This window comes from Triturus cristatus, chromosome 2_2 (assembly GCF_964204655.1).
Source record: "Triturus cristatus chromosome 2_2, aTriCri1.1, whole genome shotgun sequence".
NCBI classification, from domain to species: Eukaryota; Metazoa; Chordata; class Amphibia; order Caudata; family Salamandridae; genus Triturus; species Triturus cristatus.
Window position 1 is genome coordinate 791,373,922 of NC_140582.1, and position 16,249 is coordinate 791,390,170.

The 16,249-nt window shown below is 45.1% G+C and overlaps 1 protein-coding gene across 9 annotated transcripts in view; it reads left to right on the forward strand.

Annotated features, from left to right (window-relative positions):
- Window positions 1-16,249, forward strand: part of CLOCK (clock circadian regulator) — a 2,260,868-nt gene that overhangs the window by 218,865 nt on the left and 2,025,754 nt on the right. For all 9 annotated transcript variants that reach the window (XM_085642074.1, XM_085642079.1, XM_085642082.1 and 6 more), the window contains exon 2: window positions 14,058-14,295. The gene's annotated coding sequence lies outside the window, so the exon portion shown is untranslated. The remainder of the gene's footprint in view (window positions 1-14,057; window positions 14,296-16,249) is intronic.

The following is a 16,249-nucleotide window of genomic DNA, read 5'->3' on the forward strand; positions in this document are numbered from 1 at the left end:
TCATTCCAGATAACGCTCCAACAGTTTATCAAGCCATCTCCAAACTGCATAAAATATCTGAATCCATACACGTGGATAAAGGAGATTGGTCACTGGTGGGGTGGTTCTGGGAACTGATATCTGCCTGGGGTTGGAAAGTTCTGATGGTCATTGGAATGATCTTAGTCATCCTTTTCCTGTTCTGTCTGTGCATACAGTGTGCTCCTGCGATATGTGGCCTCTGTGCTACATTATGTGTAAGGAAACCTGTATCGAGGGACGAGCTAAGTAATAGGATGATGCTACAGCAACATCTCCATGACTTCGTGAATATTGACCTAGACTCGGATTGAAATGAGTATAGTTATTGCCTATGTAAGGGCAAAAGGAGGGTCTGTCGTACTTTGCAATTTGGGACCGCGTAGGAGGCAGGGCCCTACTCCTGTCTATCCCGGTATTAGTGAACCGCAAATGGTCAATGCGGTATGTACAAGTGCTTTGTATAACGTTTTAGCTATGAATGCACTGTGTATACGCTATTATACATCACTACGTGGGTTCCATCTTAGAGCGGTGGCCATCTTATGGTTGCCCTCACATAGGCTACATAGCATGAAGCCAATACGGGCCTTTTAGAGCACATGTGCCTTTCCTTGACTTTTCTGTGACCTGGGCAGCTTGGCTCCGCTGCCCCAGGTCAGTCCGGTCTCACGAGTTCCTCGTCCTCTGGCCACCTGTGATTAGCATCAGGGCTTGACGCACCATAAAGCCTTTACATTAAACACGAGCCTCCAGCTAATCTCTTTCTCACCTGACTGTTCCTGCTTTATGGCTTGTTTTCCAAACAGGAGATGCTCATGTTTATTGGGGCCTATCGATATCTTATGTGGGATCTGAGCCTTGCTGGGTAAATAATTATGGGCTGGCTTAACTGGAATGTGGGATGGTCATCATGACTCTGCCTTTTCGTTTGTAATGTATACATGTAATGGCCATATCGTAAACTAAGGAATGTATGCCTGAAGCAGGATATTCTGTATTTAAGAAGAAGCCCGTTTCTGTGATTTTTAGCTGTCTCCTGAGAACATACACGCTGTTGTACTTCTAGGATACCTGTAATTGGTCTGCAGCCAATAAACTGATCTTTGACTTCACCCAGAAGACTCTGTGTTTCTGTAGGTCTGAAACAGGAAGAACCCCGAAGTCATAGGGTGTGTTCCCCTGCACCGCTGGGCTTAAAATACCCAGTACTTCAAAAGCTTGGTAAGAAAGTTCCAACGGAGGCAGCATCAGACCTTGCCTCTGCAGCAATAGGCCTCCCATCCCTTTCAAGGCTGAAGAAGAGGATCTGGCTGTCAGCATCCAGGCCCGAGGGGCAACAAACTACCCAAACCCTCGCTCCTCCTTCCAAAGTCTCTGCAAAACCGTTTTAATTTACCCTCAGGTATGCAAGATCTCCCAGTAGGAGGCCACATTGGCTTTTACCTCCCCAGGTGTAGGAGCATCACATGCGACCAGTGCATGCTCCAAATTGTGCAGAATGGTTACTGTCTGCCCAACCACCAACAGGCTTCCTTCGCCACAATGCCTCCTGGAGGACCATTTGTCCATACTTTGAGGAGAAGTTCAAGCTCTTTTGCCCAAAGCAAGCATACAGTGTCCGCATCAGAAATCTGGACTGGTTGTATTCCTGTAATTTCTGGTGCCAAAAAAGGACCGAGGTCTCTGCCCTATCCTCAATCTTTGCCTTCTGAACTTATTCTGGACGGACAAGTTCAAAATGCTCACACTGGTCCATGTTTTGTCTGCCCTAGATGCAGGAGGCTAGAGGATGGAGTTGAATCTGCAGGATGCCTATTTCCACAGCTTCATGCTGCAGTCTCAAAGCCGACATTTGCAGTTTCAGGTCGGCCACAATCACTTTCAGTTCTCAGTGCTCTTCTTTAGCCTTTCCAGTGTACCTCTGGTGTTCAAAAAAGTGATGGTAGTGGTCGCTGCCCATCTGCGAAGGTTGGGAATACCAGTCTTCTCATACCTTGACAACTGGCTGCAAAAGGCGTGCTCCCCACAAACATTTGTAACCCCCCTCCAGATGACGGGCAACCTTTTGGCATTGTTTTTCTTTTCAACTCTTTATATATTCAGTTTTAAATTATCCAAGCCAACCATCAGTGCAAATCTTACAATAGTCACAGTGCATAGGGAATGACTTGAGGGATATTTAATTGCGTTAACAATAATAGCTTTGCAGGAGGCAATCGACAAATGACATTACAGTTAAACATCCAAGGCACACCACATCCCTATTCCAGTGTTCCTCTAACGGGGCGCACTGCCCCATCCATATAATGGTCACCCACTGCTTGGCCAACAAGAAACCAGCTGCCAATACTTATACGCCATCTTACGTACCTTGTGCCTAAAAATGATCCCCAGTAAGCAGAACTCTGGAGTAAGGGTGCCCAGAAATGCTGTGGTATGTGTGAACTTGACGACCACCCAGGCCTAAAAAGCCTGCGCACAACCCCAGGTCTTATGCAGGAAATCTGCCCCCAAAAACCCACAGTGTGGACATTCTGATGAGATAGTCCGGGACTTCTGGTGCAAAGCCGGGGGCGTCACATAGGTGCCATGTACCACAGGGTCTTTCCTTGAGCTCTTCTATGAGCCTTACACTGTTTAATTTATACATGCGACCACTAGCTGACATCGTCCATTCATATGGGATTTCAATTGTCTCTTATGCGGACGATATGCAACTGGTCCTCTCTTACTCAGAACCACAATCTTCACTCCTCTTCCCTGGACCCTTGCCTAGAGAAAGTTGCTACCTGGTTGAATAATTCTTGTTTGAAATTAAATGGAAAATAAAACAGAGCTCGTAGTCCTGGGCAACAATCCTAATCCTCTAATGGATTTGGGTTGGCCAAACTGCCTTGGCCCACCTTCTGTTCCAAAAATGGCCATAATGAGCTTGGGAGAATGGTTGGATACATCCCGAAATTTGGATCCACAAGCAACAAAACTTGCGGCATCATGTTTCGGCATTCTTAGGATGCTTAGAAAATCCTCTATCCACTTCCCCTGCTCGCCAAGAGACTAGTAGTCCAGGCCCTTATACTCTCTCGTCTGGACTACAGAAATTCTTGCTACTTGGGTTCTCCCAAAATGACACACAAAAATGGCAAGTGGTGCAGAATGCAGCTGCCCAATTACTCCATAATGTTACCTGTGGCAGAGCGGATTACATTTAAATCACTCTGTATTGCCCATAGGGCTTTTCAGAAAATAGGACCTCGGATTTCCAGTTCCCTGATTCCCTTATATCTCCCGGGGCAAACTTTACGGTCCTCTAATGCCTCCCTGGCCAAGATCCCTCCATCAGAAGAGCCTGATGGGAAGGGTGGTTGTTCAGTAACAATGTTATGTTATGTTACTGTAGCTTGTAGAGCGCACATACACCATACGGTCTCTTGTTGCTAGGGAACTGTCCCAATACGGCTCAGGCTACTTAATAGGTTTGTTTAAAGAGCCAAGTCTTCAGCATCTGTCTGGACTTCCCAGAGTTTAAGGTGGTCCTGAGTTGCAGAGGCAGGGTGTTCCAGACACGAGGAGCAGTGACTGAAAACCTGACTCCACCTGTCCTATTCCTCTTGAATTGGGGGATCACTAACAAGATCTCCGGTGGGGGAATACTCTGAATCTGAGATTGAATAAAAGCTGGACTTTTCATGTGCAAAGCTTTGACAATAGTGCAACATGTTTTGAATGGTGATCTCTGTGCAACTGGGAGCCACTGAAGGTCTTTTGTCACTTTAGAAATATGGTAACATTTGGGAAGCTGAGAAATCAGCCAAACAGGCTGGTTTTGGATCAACTGGAGCCTCGTGTAAGATGTTTAAGAAGACCCAAGTAAAGAGAATTGGCATAGTCAGTTCTTGGCATGACTACAGTTAATATAACTTAAACCAAGGCGTTGATAGTAAGGAAGTTCTTGATCTTCTTAATTCTGCAAAGTTAGAAAAAGCAGGAAGATATCACTGAGTTGCAGTTTCAGTGATAGGTCCTCGTCAGTCATGAAACCAAGACTTTTTACCGACTTCAGGGCAAGAGGACCCATCTCATTGGGCCAGAAGGAAGGACTCCAAGGTCAAGCTAATTTTTGGTGACCACTATCTCTGTTGCTGTTCATCAATGGTTGCTGTTCATCCAATCCCAGATGAACATCATTGTGTCTTGGAAATACAACTTAAAATTTGGAGTGCTGTCAATCGTGAAAAGGAGTTGCATGTCATCAGCATAATTAAAAATGTTAACTTTCATGTTTTTGAGAGAGTGAACCAGAGGGCAGATATTTAAATTAAACTGATGAGGCAAAAGAGAACAGCCTTGTGATATCCTACAATTTAATTGGACTTCATGAGAATTGAAGGGGGAAAGTCTAACTGATTGAGATCTGTCTTTGAGAAAAGAGACAATCCAGTTGATTACGGAGTTCTGAAGTCCTTACACAGCCCTAACACAGTCAGCCAAAAGGTCAAAGGCCGCAGACAGATCAAGGAGGACTAGGACTTGAGTGTTGCCTTTATCTACTTCCACTTGCATGCCATCTACTACTGAGCGGATCACTGCCTCTGTCAAATGAGCTGGGCAAAAGCCCGCTTGCCACGTGTCAAGGAAACCTGAGGCCTCTATAAAGGAGCAAAGATGTTGAGCTACATGCGCCTCAAGTAATTTTGCCAAATTGGCGAGGAGAGAGATTGGCTAATAGTTTTTGAGGTTGAGGGCGTCTTCACCTGCTTTCTTTTGTAAGGGGACTACAATTGCCTTTTTAAAGAAACTGGGGACTATTCCTTGATTGAGGGACAGTTGAAGAAGAAATAACACCAAGTCTGAAAAACAGGGTCAATACAGATTTTAAAAAACACTTGAAGGACAGATATCATTGGGTGACCCTGATTAAATTTTTGTCAATAAATCCATTAAGTCTTCTTCATTTAGCTCAGGGAAAGACAAAATATGACTTGTATTTCTATTGTCAGAAGAATGTGACCATATTATAAAACACCCTCCCCACCTCTCTCAGATTGACTACGAAGGAACTTCTGTTCCATAAGTTACTCAAAGCTTGGCTGTTTCAGAATAACTCCAGCCGATCTTTCGGAATAACCGCCTTCGCACTGGCAGCGCTGGGATGCTTACGGGTAGCCATATCCTAAATAAGTGCTTTATAGAATAGAATGGAAGTAGGAAATTAAAGTGGACCAGTTTAAAGTGAGCGTTGCTAGAAACTGTCCTTGTTAGGGCACAAACATGGGCGCAGAATGTGTCCCACAGGGGGGCGCCCACATTGACCTCCCATGACAGCCAAGCATGCAAAGACTAACCGATGCAAAAAGAACAATTGATGGTCAGAATGCAGAACAATGTCATACATGCACCCCAGTACAGCGATCTGGGCCTAAATCCATCGTTTTTTTGTTCACCATGCCATTCCATTTTGGACCCAGCCATATGCAAATCAGTCTTGACCCTGCGCCCAATGGGAACAGTCCAGCCCGAACTGCCAGGCCAGATCCTCCCTGGACTGGAAACAAGCATCCTAGGACCGGTTTCGGGCTTTCAGCCCTCATCAGCCAGGATAGCTTGACTCCAGTGGCATGGAGAGCACAGGACCCACGTCTGGGCATACCCGTTCCACTCGGGGTGACAAATGCAAAAGAACAATTGAGGGACAGAATGCAGAACAATGTCATACATTCACCCCAGTACAGAGATCAGGGCCTAAATCCATCGTTTTTTTGCTCACCATGCCATTCCATTTTGCACCCAGCCATATGCAAATCAGTCTCGACCCTGCGCCCAATGGGAACAGTCCAGCCCGAACTGCCAGGCCAGGTCCTCCCTGGACTGGAAACAAGCATCCTAGGACCGGCAACATTCACCACCATAGCTTTATACAACTGAGACACCAAGTGTCATCCCAAACCCACAGGTAAACAGGGCCCCAACGTGCCATACACTGTCAGCCCGTGGGGAATGTGGTCTAAGTCTGCCTGGCAATTTCAGCCAAGCCAGCATATTAGAGAAAGTGACCAGCCCCACTGCAAATTCCTCCTGTTCATCCTTAAAAGAGATAAAGTGCTAGTTAGGGTACAAATCCCCCAGCACTTCACAACACTCCTAGACAGACATATTGGCATCCATGTGCAGGATCAGAGCAAGAATACATTTTTGTAGCTCCCGATGTAAGGGCACACTCCTCAGCACTGCAGACACCAACCTCTGCCACACGTGAGCGGTCTGTCTAAACACATATGGTAGGTGTCCAAAATGCCTGACCCCTCCATCAACAATGCCGGTAACTCCTCACCATCAACCAGTCCTGCCAAAAGTCGTTTCTCCCAGGTACAGCTGTCGGCCATCCACCAGGCAGCATATTGCAGAGTGGCATCAAAATTTTCAAACTCTAGCTGCGCCACCTCTAGGCCACCCTCCTTATAACTCCTCATCAAGTTGACCCGAGCTATACTACTGCACTTACCCACCCAAAGAAGCAATGTGAGTAAGGAATCCAGCTGCCTAAACACACTTGAGGGGAAAGAGCACAGTGAGTTCTAAATGGTATACAGACAGCCTGATAGCAGCTCCATCTTAGAGACCGCAATTCTGCTCATGAGCGACAATGGCAACGTGTTCCAAAAGGACACTGAGGAACGCAGCAAGTCTGGCATCATCCCAATATTGAGCCGCAGCTGTTTTTCCTTTGTGTGCGCAACCATCGCTCCCAGATAACGAAAGTGGTCAAGTTCCCACCTCTGCCCAATTTCAGGCAGACAATCTCTGAGGCCTCACTAATGCCACCAATAGGAACAGTAATGACTACCTACGATTAATTTGCAGACCAAAATCGTCACCAAACTCATCCAGTAGTCGCAGCAGAATCCTGAGTGACTCTCTGGGGCCCCCAAGTTAAAAAAAACATCATTCGCATATAGGGATAAGATGTGCAACATCGCCCCCAGATCTATGCCTCAGCCGTACAATTCGTGGCAGGCCCTTTTATGCCTCAGCCGACAATTCCTGGCAGGCCCAAAGTGCCAAAGGCTCAATCGGCAAGACAAATAAGAGAGGAGACAATGGGCAGCCCTATCGAGTCTCCCTATCCAATTCCCAACTGTCCAACCGAATCGCCCCCCTCCCCCCCCCCCCCCACCCAGACCCTAGCACTGGTGCCAGTTTAAAGTAACTCAATCTATGCACAAAACTACGACTCAAACCCCATGACCCTCAGGACCTCGAGCAGGTCCTCCCAATCCACAGTGTTGAAAGCCTTTTTTAAGTCAATGGAGACATCGCCATATATATTTATTACTTTATCCCTACTTGAGAAAAAAAAATCTTTGACTCTCTCCAATGCACTACTGTCTCACCCTATACCTTCCTCAATATATCCTCTACCTCCACACTGACTCATCCCAAACCTCATTCTACTATGATCTCCAAAATAACCCTTTCCAGACACTTTGCTCCTATATCCCTCCTTGGCACACCACAAATCTTATTTTACTTCTATGAAACAACCCTTTCTAAATTCTTCCCTCATGTATCCCTTCTTTGACTCATCCCAAACCTCATTTTACTAGTATGATCTCCCTAATCCCTTTCTAGAGACTCTTCCCTTCTCCATCTCTCCTTTTACTCATCCCACACGTCATCTGACCACTCAGTACTCTCATAAGACTTTCTAGACTCTTCCCTCTTCTATCCCTAGATTAGTCTATTCAATCCAACTAACAGACTTGCATGTCCACTGCTCAAATTAACTCATATTTTCCTACACTATTGGGGTTCAAGAGTAGCGTGCTACTTGCTGAAAGCACTTTGTCGCCTTTTCAGGGGTAGTAAACGCTATATAAATGCAATTACAATTTCTTTGCCCTTGCCCTCTACTTCATGAAGCACTTATTTTAGTTGCCTCAGATTCATCCCTGTACTACGACTCGGGATAAACCCACACTGGTCCTCATGCACCAGGTCCCTCATCACTGGGTTCTTGGCCAAGAATTTACATAAAACTTTTACGTCTGTTTATCATGGAAAGTGGTGTGTATGCCGCCGTATCCACTCTATCCCCACCAGGTTTGGACAACATACAGATGTATCCTTCCTTCATGGTTGGCGGCGGCAGCACCCCTTCTCCCTAGCTTCCATGAAAACCTCGAGAAGACCCTGCATGAGGGCAGGCGAGAACTCAGAGTAGAACTCCACTGGGAACCTGTGACCCCTCTCCTCACAAGGAGCCTTAAACTTAGGGAGTATCCGCAGCCCCGTGCGCAACTAATACGAAGCAAGGTTCGAGTCCAACTCCTTGGCCACTGCCGCATCTACCCACAGGAGCTCTAAGCAGCCAAGGAAAGCCAGAATCTGGTCACTTGTAATATGCGGATTCCCCTGTTAAGTGGCACCGAAAAGCTGTCATGATGTCCGCCCTCGAGGTCTCCGTCACTCCCTCTGGGGGGTTCATATGGGATATTGGGGTTAATGCCCCCACGCAAAATCCAGACCAGTAGCCTGCCTCACTTATCCTGCTGATGCAATCTCTGACGATACTGCTTCAATGTATATTTGTCCAATCTGTCCTGCTTCTCCACTATACATCGGCACACCTCAGTCTCTTCTCTGCATGATTTCGGATCAGACAGCTTACGCGCCTGCATAATGTCCAGACAAGTCTCCGCCGTACGAAGTTCTTTCACCCGCCCATCAATCCCAGACACTGTCCCACAACACTGCTTTCAGAACCTCCCACCTGGTGGCCCTACAAACGGGTGTGCCCCGGTTAGGCTCCATGTAGTCAGTTAACACCTGTGACATTACCACCTTACCCGCCACTTCCGACAGGACCTCCACCGGGAATCTCCACACCCGTTTCTGTGCCTCAGCCCCCACCCACTTCAGCATGCAACAAACAGGAAGTGATCAGATAAGAACCTAGCTAAATGAGATACTGTCACCTGCTCAGCGAGGGGCACACCGGCCACCAACACCCTATCCAATCACCTGAATGTGTTGTGAGTAAGGGTATGCCTTAAGCAACAGATGAAGCGAACGCCAATTGTCAGCTAGTGCCTGATTAGGCATCATCATCATCATCCTCAGGGCATTTGTCATGCGGGGTTTAGTGCCTGCGCGGTGTGGCAATCTACCAAGGCCCCCATCAATTACACAGTTATGCACTGGCCATGAAACAGCCTCTTGAAGGTCTTCTTTCTCATTCCACTAGAGCAAACACTGTTACTAATGCTCTGGTACTTGGTGGGTCAGTCTTGGACATCTGCCCGGCTGCTATGTGAGCGTCACTTCACATGTTCACAAAGCCCCTCTGTCTGAATAACCAGGTCCAGCTTGAGGGGCATTTTGCCCATCCTGTCCTGCAGGATCTCCTGGTCTGAGCGTTTCACCAGACCAACCACCTGTAAGGGTACTGTTTTGGTATATATTTACAAGGTGAAGAATCTAGTGTTAGAAGTTTCCAACAGAATACCAAGTTACTTTCTGGTAGATACTCTAACCGCAGATTCTCATTGACTCTCCTACTTTCCTTTTCTCTGGAATGGACTCATCTGGTCTATACTAATAAGATTCCAATCTAGAGATCTGCTCACTGGCACAATCAGATTATTGAAGACTCCATGTCCGAAAGTGTGGACCGATATTGGAAAGAAACTGATGTCAGCACGCGGAGGTGCCTGCTATGTAGGAGTCCTGACATCACATCTGGGGTGGGACAGACCCGACGTGTGAGGTCATTGCTGAAATTGTTTTACTGACCCAGTCTGGTGCCCGGGGTTATTCACAAGGTGAGGAAGCTGTAGTTCGATAGAGTATCGCAACAAAGAGCATTATCGAAGGTAAGTAATTTGTTCTTTGTATGCAGGTGCAGATTTCCATTTTGCACTATTTGTGATTAATAGAGAATGAATCAAGCATATTTTGCGTGAATGTCAGTGCGGACACCTCCGGAGCTGGCACTTCTCCGCAGCCGCCCATTCAATAAAGTCAGCCCTCCATATAGACAGTCGGTGAGGTGGGGCTGGCCCAGTGAATGGCTATGCGTCGTCTTGCTAGCACTAAACCCAATTGGGTGAATCTGTTTCGCATTTTTCTCCTCTTGGGAAGAAGTAGCAGCCCCAGCAGGCAATATCGGGTGGTAAATTCCACTGTCATCTTTTTCACTCTGCGCACTTCCTGCTGTACCTCGCCACAAAACATCTGTAACTGCACAAAGTCCTATGCAACGTGTCTGAAATCTGCTGGGATCACACCACACCTAGCACAACTTGGAACGGAACTCATTATGTTCTTTTGTTGCAAGGTAGGTTCCCCATATCGGAGGCTATAGAAGAATTGCGTTGGAATGCTTTCTGAAACAAGAATCACAAATTAGGTTTTGTATATCTTATCTCAGAAGTGAACAAGGCACAGTGCGCATGTCATTCAAAAGACATAATGCAAAGCCAGAGAACGTTCAATACACTCAGTTCAAAATCAGAAAACCTGAAAACAAGTTTGTAGAGTTTGTCAAAGAATGTGAAGAAAAATCAGAACTTTGCAAGTACTGGGGAAATGTTTTATTGAAGATGGCTTTAGTGAAATACTTGGTATATGCTGGTCAGGAAGGTGATTGGGAGCTGCACGTGAAGACTGTGGAGTCACTGATTACTGTGTTTCGCGAATTTGATTGCATAAACTACCTGAGATATGGGTCTTGGTATTTGGAAAAGACTGAAGAAGCTAAATGTTGAAAAACAATACCTCTACAAAAAAATAAACCAAAGACATTTTGTAGTGAAAGACAGAGAGGAAAGTTTCAGTGCTGTGGCTCTAGATGTGAAACTGGAATAGACTACCCAGAGATCACAGAAAATCTCCAAGGGTATTGTTGGTCAGACACGTAAAAGTGAATATGTTGCTCAGTGGCAGCTAGTTGACCATGAAGTCCTTTCTATTTGCAATGTTTTCAGAGAGATGACAAATTAAAAATTAATGGACCATAATGCAACGGTTCCTCACCACAAACTTGTGGGAAAGAGAGGGGAACATTTTAATAAACATGTTGACAGCCTTCTTTACAAACAAAATGAGATGATGGACGGAGTGCTGAAACTTTTCAAATTTTCACGCCGAGTCACAGATCTGGGTTGAATCCATCATCATTCTTTAGCTCACTTTGCCACCCCAGTTCAGACACAGCTATATGCAAATCAGTCTTGACCCTGTGCCTCATGGGAACAGTCCAGCCCGAACTGCCATTCCATGTCTTCCCTTTCCCGGAAAAAATCATCCTGAGACCGGTTTCGGGCTAGCAGCCCTCTTCAGCCAGGCTAGCTTGAATCCAGTGGCAAAGTGAGCAAGGGACCCACGTCTGGGCATACCCTGCCAATTGAGGGCGAACAAAGCAATCACAAGGAGATGAAGCAGTAAGGAAACCCCTTTGAAATGACTGTGCCTGCGGGACTACACAACTTTGTGACATTAACAATGTGTTGATAACGATATAAAGACATGTCTACTAAATGTCATGGAACATGGATCGAACTATTTGCAGAACTGGAGCAGGAGAGATTTGTATTGAAAGAGAAAAAGCTGTTTGACATAATTATTAAAGCTAAACTTCCACGCTTTAATTGCCATAGTAAGAGTTTTGTTCAAACACCCACTACAAAACAACTTTCACAAGCATTTAGAAAGATGGATGTAGCAAAATAAAGTGGTGAATTTATCAACAACATTCTGTCGCATAATCTTCTTCCAACAAACGCATTATTTGATGGAGAAGCTGGAACCAAACCAGTGAAGCACACACTCGTATCAGAGCTTGAAAAAACCTTTCACCTGAAGAATTTCAATTCGAAAAGGTGTCCTCATTGAAAACTACTGTTGTGGACTGTATGTCACAATTGCGAGTGGTTAAGATTTCATCCATGCAAAACTTCGGGGAGGTCGTTCAGACTGTTCTAAAGATATCAAAGACAGTCTGCACCTTGCATGAACTGCACATTATCTTTGACAGTTCTCCTGAACTATCTGTCAAAGAATGTGAGAGAATCAAACAAATGTCTACAAGTGGAACAATTGTCCTTGCCTACATCAAATATTCAACACCTATACCTGTGCAACTTGATAAATTCTGGTCATCAGCATTGAACAAGATGTACTTGAAGATGTTAACTTGCCAAAAGATTGCTGACGCGTCAGTGAACACTGAATTTCCAATTATTGCAAATTGAATGATTGAAAAGGGGGCGGGGGTAGGCCTCAATCATTCCCAGTTACAAAGGTGAACACATCTGCTTACAGTACTGAGCCTTACAAAACACGGTATGCTGCCTTCACCACCATATTCACTATACCAAGGACAGGGAGAGTAGCCCTCTGCCCATAATGAGGATGTGCTTGGTGTTTCGCTTCAGGTTTCATTCCAGTCACAATACACACCATGAATCCATGTTTCAAATTGGAACACCTTCTGCCCTCTTGCTATCTTTATACCTTTAAAGGTACTGAGCCGACTTCAGCCCCAGTTGTTTGATCTGAACTTCATTCATTTGCTCATAGTTAATTTGACCAGCCACAAGTATTTTCCCAAAGTCTGCCATATCACATCATTTAAAAACTGTGCTCTACAAGCGATTTCAAAACTCACAAACTAGTCCAAACGTTCCTGACCTTCCACATACATGTGCACACGCACTTTCAGACCCTTGGCAGGTACTCCTGTAGAGCTGGAAGTGGAATCTCTTTTGTCAGATATTAGCTGTCTCTGCCACAATCCTGAGCTTTTCTTTCTCCAAAGCTATCCTCTCTCTTTTCAATTCTGTTTATCTTTTTCCTGCTTTTTGCTTTACCTCTTCTCTCACTCCCTTTTATCTTTCTTCACAGGCCCATTGCTTCTTTCTTTCCTGCCTCATTGACTCTTGATCTAGGAAAGCTAAACTCAACCTCTTCCTCTCAAACTACCTGGCCTTCTCCTCTTCCTCAGCCTTAGCTTTCTTAAGTCAATTGCAAGTTAATGTTTTTAACTGGACTTAACCTTCCAGGGCAATAACCTGACGTTGGTGACAGTGGTACCCTTGAAACTGTGGGGTTGGAGTGATGTCTTGGGGGAAGTGCTTTAAAGCAAACTTGGGAATACACTTGGGGTGTGTCTGGGAAAAACCTATGCTAAGGTATAGAGGGAGCCTGATACTGGAGTACTCCTTCTCACCATTCCTGCTCCTCTTCCCCAAGATTTATCAGTTTCTACTTTACTGCCCTGTTTCTCCAACAGGTCCTTAACAAAATTGAAGAAGTCACTGGCCGGTCTCTTCCTCTGATATTCACAATCTAAAAAGCGGTCAAGAAGGCCCTTTATTGCAATGCAATAGGTCTCGCATTTGTGAGAGTTTAAGCTATAAGTATTGTAAATGACAATGCCTTTTATTTATGTTTTAAAACCCAAAACATAAATAAAAGGCATTGTCGTTTACAATGCCAATAGCTCAAACTTGCATGAATGCGAGACCTATTGCATTGCAAATGCTTGTTTTTGTTGGTTCAAAGGACCCTGCATCCTAGCAATTTGCGATATGGGGCTCCTTTCCTTAGTTTACATGAGTCTATAAAATGTTTTTTCCCTTTCCTAATAAGCCTTTTTATTCTGTGTGCGGAAACATTTGCAGCATATACTTTAATATCATTTAAGCCTCTCTAAGATAGAAGTGTTTCACTTTTGTTAGAAGTCGTCAGAGGAGTTTAGAAAGTTAACAAATAAGTTGGGTCTCTAGAACATGTAAATAAACTCCTTGCATGCATAGGGTTTGTTTAAGTTACGAAACTTAAAAAGTAATTCTGGAATGGTCTAAAATGTTTGTGAATGCCCATTATCTTAGAACTGACTCCAGTATTACCATTGTTGTTGCATTGCATTATACCACTGTGTAAACTTGATATAATATTGGTAAAATATGGATTCTCTCCTCACTCATGATACCTCTCCCTTACAACAGCTATATTTTTTATATTTCTGATCTTAGGAAATGTTGGCTAGTGGCTTTCAACACAATCAGGAACAAGGAATAAGACTGTTTGATCTGCTCATCATGTCAGTAAGGAAAGGTCGAACCTAGGCAGTACCTAATCAACTTCTGACGTCTACCTCTGTTGCTACTTTCTCAAGTTCTGTCCAATGCCGGGACCTGCTCAGGAGCTGCTTTGTTATGCAGTTGGACACTTGATGACTACACCGCTGACTGCACTTAACCTTGCAGCAAGGTGAGAGTTCTCCTTTAAGCTGTTTACTATTTTGGTTTTTATGAACTGGCTTTACAGCGCTGCCATCGCCAGACAGTTATGTGAAAATCACGAAGAGAGTGGCTTTGGCTCCACCCAAGTTTGGAGTCATGAACACATGTTTTAATTGGGGAGAAGTTGTGTGCTTCCACAAAAAAGTGCTTTTGAGGTGTAAACCCAATGGTAAAGGCTAATCATTGGGAAAAGCAATGCCATGTTTCAGATGTTTGTCCTGATTATTATGAAATGTTATAGCAAAGCCAGTGGGCCAAACCTACTTGCTGTGAAAAGCATGTGTTGAAGACATCAGACTTTTAAGGATGCATTGTTATTCCACAGTGCCGAAGTCTGTGGGCAGATATTTTGTTACATGGAATTTCACAGATTACCATAGTAGGCAAGTGGTTTGGGGTTTGTGATTCATGTGACCGTAAGGATATAAGTTATGCACTACAATAATCCTTTTTAGGCTCTATTAACAGAGATAGTGTTTTGCTTTGCCAACTGTAATTTTGTATAAGCTGCACTATCTGGAACTACAGCCCTGTGGATATACCTTGTTTATAAAGGATTAAAGAGTGGACTCCCTGCATGCTACAGGTTAACAGGACTCTCCTGCATCACCACCAAGCATTCCTTGCCGGGAGTGTCTCTAATGGACTTTTACGTTTTTGTCCAGTGCATTATGGGAATTGTGGCCCCAACTTTTCAAGGACGATCTTGGAGCTTCCAGGCCCTTTCATTGTGTGTTGGACCCCTTGGACCCTCAGCCGTTTGAAGCAACTTTGGAAAAAAGCTTCATAAAGGTGACCGACTCAACCGCAAGACCCAAGCCGGCCACTTTCAACTGAGACCCAACCCGGATTCCAGGGTCGCCCTACTGAAAAGCTCCGAAGGTACGAGTTTGACCGGGAGCTCCCTGAAAGTCAAGTCAGCAAACCCTCACTGAATCCAGACTAGTGAATAGCAGCAGGGGCCCTTAGAAGACAAGGCTCCAGAAAAGTTTCTAAATTTTGAACGGGGCCTCCCACTTAGTGTATCCGAGCAGGGCTCCGTTTCGGCCGGCCTGTAAAGTAAATTAATATCTTAAAAATCCTCTAAATTGCCTGGAACAAAGATTTTGAATTTTTGACTAAACTGATCTTTGATCCATTGATTAGATTTTTCTAAAGTTGTTCTAAGTCTGATTGATAAATGTTGTGACCGAAAACTAGGGATACCGTAGAGCTTAACCTAGCTAAACTGTCTAAACACAAGAGGGCTGAGCTTAGGACCCAGTGTAGGCTTAGGGAGCTGCCTGCATCCAATAAGATTAGGAAGGCAGGATTGCTTAAGTCCCTGAATACCTGGACTAGGGCAGCTGCACAGATTGAAGGGGAGGGGAAGGATGACCAGCATCATCCAGCAGCATGATGATGACTCATCCTCTATTGCTTCCAACACTAGATACATAATTCCAGATGGTGCCGGGGGCAGGGCCCCATGCACAGGAACCACCACTGTCTCTTGCAGAGAGGCAGATGGAGGCCCAGCCAGCTTCCATAGCCTTAGCGAGGGAGAAACTGGAATTAGCTAATAAGAAGTGACAGAGAGAGGAGGAGAGAAGAAACGGTGGCAGTGAAATTGAAGATATTAAGATGTCCAGGGGTGGTGGGTTTGACCACAAGCTTCCAAGGGTATAGTACAGAGGTACACAGAGGGGGATGACATTGATAAATGGCTGACTGTTTTTGAAAGGGCCCTTGAAATCTGGGGGTTTATTGCAAGCATTGAGGTTCACTGTTGTGGGAACTTATTCCAGTAGCTGTGAGGAATAGGCTCCTGACTCTGCAGGCGAAGGAGGCTAAGTCCTAGTCTCACATGAGGCATTGCTTAGTCAAGACGTTTTGTCTGACTCCAGAGCAGTACAGGGTGAAGTTCAGAGACACCCAGAAAG